This window comes from Anser cygnoides, chromosome Z (genome assembly GCF_040182565.1).
Source record: "Anser cygnoides isolate HZ-2024a breed goose chromosome Z, Taihu_goose_T2T_genome, whole genome shotgun sequence".
Lineage (NCBI taxonomy): Eukaryota > Metazoa > Chordata > Aves > Anseriformes > Anatidae > Anser > Anser cygnoides.
In genome coordinates, this window is record NC_089912.1 from 62,117,599 (window position 1) to 62,122,227 (window position 4,629).

At 46.2% G+C, this 4,629-nt stretch overlaps 1 long non-coding RNA gene across 1 annotated transcript; it reads right to left on the reverse strand.

The window, feature by feature from the left end:
• Positions 1-1,850: 1,850 nt before the first annotated feature.
• Positions 1,851-4,464, reverse strand: LOC136788929 (uncharacterized). The gene is made up of 2 exons (XR_010827545.1): positions 4,332-4,464; positions 1,851-4,134 (listed from the first exon to the last, which is right to left on the reverse strand). It is a non-coding gene; the product is annotated as an uncharacterized lncRNA (long non-coding RNA).
• Positions 4,465-4,629: the final 165 nt, after the last annotated feature.

Sequence of the window (4,629 nt, forward strand, 5' to 3'; positions counted from 1 at the left end):
TCTGCCGCCGCCCGGTGGCCAAAAGTGGGTACTGCAGGCGCCGCGGGGCCGCGAGTGATGTTACTACATCATTTACTACATTATTTCCTGCGAGTGATGTTACTACATTGATTTTGGTTTTGGGGTGTAATATGTTATGCTGCTAAATTTTTCTTCCTGTGCAGAAGAAATGTTGAGCTAATTCCAGTTAGCTTCAGTAACTTGCTTTCTCATATTGTCATTTCAATATTCAAAGCTGAAGCAAAAGCATTGGTATTGTTGCTTCTAGAGAGACGCCAGTTCTCCGGTCTGCACTCTGCATGCTGTTCAGATAAGCTAGAAAAAAATAAAGGAAAAGAAAAACAGCTGCTGCTTCTCCTGCTCTCTTTCTGCTTTCTACTTTCTTGTGCTTTGCCCCTCCCCTTTCCCAGGTGATTGGCTTTGGGTTCCAGGCAGGGCCTAATGGTAACTGAGTCACAGGCATCCCATCAGAGAGCTCATTCTGCCTGGGCTGCAGTTTGGGGTAAGTGCTTTGTTTTTGCTTCAGTCAGTTGCAGGGGTCTTTAGGTGGGTCAGAGTCTACGGACTGATGCGTTTCCAAGTAGAGATAGGTACATCCTTCTTTGTGAGGTAACAACTAGTAGGATCCTTGCTGATCCTGGCTGGAATAATAATAATGCACAACACAGAAATCATATGAGAAAGGACTGGCCTATAGCGAATCAAAGTGCTCCCAAGGGGTTTTTGTTCTAGTAGTAGGGTACATATATCTTACTCTTTGTATTGGTAATTATTTGGAAACCTAAGAGTTAAAAATAATGACCGGGAAAAATCAACTATTAATTTTGTTTCTAGTGACTGTAGGCCTCAGAGAAGGGCTTGGTCAATTGGCAACTTGGAAAAGGCATGACCAGATAATAGTAAGATGGGATACCCCGTCAAAATAGGGGTGAATGTGACAGAGGGTTATGTACCACAATCTGTCATGTTTGATGCTTGTGAGGTGTTAGCTTGTGGAGATTTAAATGCCCAATGACAACTGAGCAGAGAGAACAAGTAACTGGGAGACACCCAACAGCCAGATTGAGAACAGCTGTATGGAAACGATCCTCTATTGCCATCAGAGAAAGGGAGAAACTCAAGGAGAAAACAGGAGAGAAAACAGGAGGCTCTCTTTGAAATGTGGCAGTTCAAACATTTGAGATTGAAACAGGGTATGGGGATGTGAATGCCTGGATAGAATGGGTCAAATATGCTGTCCAGAGTCTCAACCGTAGCACTTGCTATGCTTGTGCCTCGGGACGACCGATTGCCCGGATAGTGCCCTTCCCATTGGGGTGGACCAGGGATTCCCAGGGGATGCGATGTATGATTGCATTGTACCAAGAAAAGACTGCCTGGGGAAATGAGGCCTGTAAGTCTCTCTCTTTGCTGTTCCCTTCCTTGCGTGATAGCAATATCAGGGTTCCCCCTGCATTCTCTACAGCTAAAGGTGACCATGCAGCTTGCCTCTCAGGGCAGGGTGTGAGCGCTACCCGGCATCTGGGAGAATTTGCCTTGTGCACGAGGACCTTGAATGCTACCAAGGACCTGATGGGAAACTGCTCAAGACTTGAGATCCCCAGGGCAGATCTGTGGTGGTACTGCAGAGGGAAGATCTTATGGTCCACCCTACCATCTAATTGGGGAGGCACTTTTGCACTTGTTCAATTAGCTATACCCTTCACCCTGGCATTTGAAAGAGAAACATCACAAATACCCAGAAGAAGTAAAAGAGGCTTAGGAATATCATTTGATGATAGAGGGTACATAGATTCTCTTGGGGTGCCTAGAGGAGTTCCCGATGAACAGAAAGCCAGGAATCAAATTGCTGCAGGGTTTGAGTCGCTGTTCTGGTGGGTAACAATCAATAAGAGTATTTATTATAGTCAGCAGATATTCATAAATCATACAAGGGATGCGATAAGAGAAATCGCTGAACAACTAGATGCCACCAGCAAAATGGCTTGGGAAAACAGAATAGATTAGATATGTTGATCGCGGAGAAAGGAGGTGTGTGTGTGTGTGTGTGATACTGAGCAACCATTGTTGCACTTTTATACCCAACAATACTGCCCCAGATGGCACAGTAACTAGAGCGTTGCAAGGGCTTACCACCCTTGCCAGTGAATTGGCAGAATGATTAGGAACAGGCACTTCCATCACAGGATGTTCGGAATCTTGGTTTGGTAAATGGAAAGGGGTCCTAGCGTCCGTATCTGCATCCTTGATCGTAGTAGCAGGAGTTTTGACGACCCTTGGTTGTTGCATTATCCCCTGTGTAAAAGGACTAGTACAGCGGTTCACTGAAACTGCACTATCGAAAGAAATGACCGTGGAGCCACCACCTTACTCACGTAAGGTGATGATATTAGAGGGGATGGAAAGCAAAGAAGGTGAAGAAGAGGAAGAGATCTACCAAATTACACTGCAGAGAAAAGTTTTGCAAAAATCAACAATTTATAAAGAAGAAAAGGGGGGAATTGTGGGAATAAAAATGTTGTTTTTGCAGAGTTACGTTGTTTAGAGGGAAGGAATGCGGTGTTGAGATAGGCTCGCAGTGATAAGAAAGCTTAACGGACAACCTTGTAAAATGCAGACAACCGGACCCCTCAGAGCAGCTAGGTGAAAATCACGGCGTCAAGTCAGATCAGTGAAGAAACATTACCGCTTCAAACAGTAAAAAAGTCAAAAGAAATTTGAAATTGAACAGGCCGGCAACTGAAGGCCACGTAGTGTCTGTGAAGCGTCGGATAGGTTGTGAACCCGGAATACCCAGTCAGTGGGGAAACAGGGGAGGGTCCCGGTCGTCGAGAAAGAAAGTACACAAACCGTACTGTGTGACTAGTAGGCGCGCTCCTGCTTGTGGGACGCGTGCCATTGCGATCGCGAATAAATTACTACTTCACTGAGATCCTCGCCTGAGCCTAAGCTACTGGCTACGGAGTGTTTCTCACGCTCCCTGCGCGTAATCCTGGCTACAATATACCGCGTTATCGAAGGTGCCTTTTAAACAACATTGATAGAAACTCAGGGGGCGATAGTACTGACCCTGGGTGTGGAACTATCCACGCAGGGAATAATCCACGCTGCACCAAATATGGTAGCCACAGGAGCGCTAATATACATAGCGCGTGCCAGATGCAACGTGAGAATCCTGCACCTGGATGGCCTGTCCCAAATGGTGAGAGGTGGTACTGGCTACGTGGCAATAAAGCCAGGAAGGTGTTGCCCCTGGGATGGAAGGGAGCTTGCACCCTGGAGGCAGTAATTCCAAACGTAACTATTATTGAAGCCCCACAAAGCCAAAGCCCCCTTGAGACCACACGCAGGATTAAGCGGACTCCAGACAATTCTCTAGTAAAATTCTCTAGTATTTCACAGCTTTGCAAGGTGGTTTTTACCTCGGTGAGGGGTGGGTGAATTAGAAAAAGCTATTGTAAATATCTCCGCTATAACTGAAGAACTAGAAAATAAGTTTGATAAGTTTGGAAAAATAGTACCGTAGAATCGAATAGTATTAGATTCATTAATAACCTCATAAGGAGGAGCGTGCACTGTAATTAATGCTAGTTGCTGTATAGATGTAGATCAAACGGGACGGATTTGACTGATATTTGGGGGGAAAAAAAGGTATACTGGGGGGCGTGGGGGGGGGGGAAGATCCTACATAGAGTAGCTCAAGATGACAGTTCCTGGGCATTTAGAAACATTTGGGAGAAACTAACTTCGTGGTTACCTGAACAGAATTGGCTCAAACAACTATTTGTTGGTATTGTAAAAATAATGGCGTTGTACGCCTCCCATCCCCCGTGACATCCGAAGAAGACTATTGCGCCTTAACGTTGGAGAAACTCAAGAGCGCGGTACGTGAAGAGGTGCAAAAACAACAGTAGGAGTAAGGAAAGGAGAGGAGGGAACTGTGAGAAACTAAGTTGTGTTTTTGCAGTAGAGAACTAATTTTCTGTATTCCGAGGTAGTTGTGCAGTCATAATGAGGAGAAACGCCACGTGGGTAAGCGGACAGTAGGCGGCCTCACTGTTCTGAAATAAGGCAGAAGCTTGAGGAAAAACAGGTTGAGCAGCGTGGGCACGGTAAAACAAAGATCACAGGTTCCTGAAACATAAGAAAGGGGAAAAAAAAAAGGAAATACGAAGGGAGAAATTAAAGGGTTGAAAAAGAAGTAAGATTGTACGTACATGGGACAGAGGAGCGTCGAGTAGCTTGTGAACCTGCAGTACTCGGCCAATGAGGACACAGGGGAGGGGATCGGGCGTCGGGGAACAGGGAATAAAAGTTGATGCTGTGCTTACTGCAATGCGCTCCTGATCGGCAGGACGCCCGCCACTGCAACCGCGAATAAAATAGCCTCACAGAAGATCGCGTGTCAAGAAAATTATTTGAGTTGTTTCTCGCAGACAGACTTGACGAGAGAGGACCAAGAACACCCGCGCCTTCTTTAAAAAAAATAAATAAATAAATAAATAAAAAGGCAGCACGGGGGCAGCCTCAGGGTCGCCTTCCCGCAGGGAAGCGGCGCCGTGATTGGCTGGACCCCAGGGCGGAAGTGGCGTCACGGCTAGCCTTAACTCAGGGCGGAAACGCTCCGTG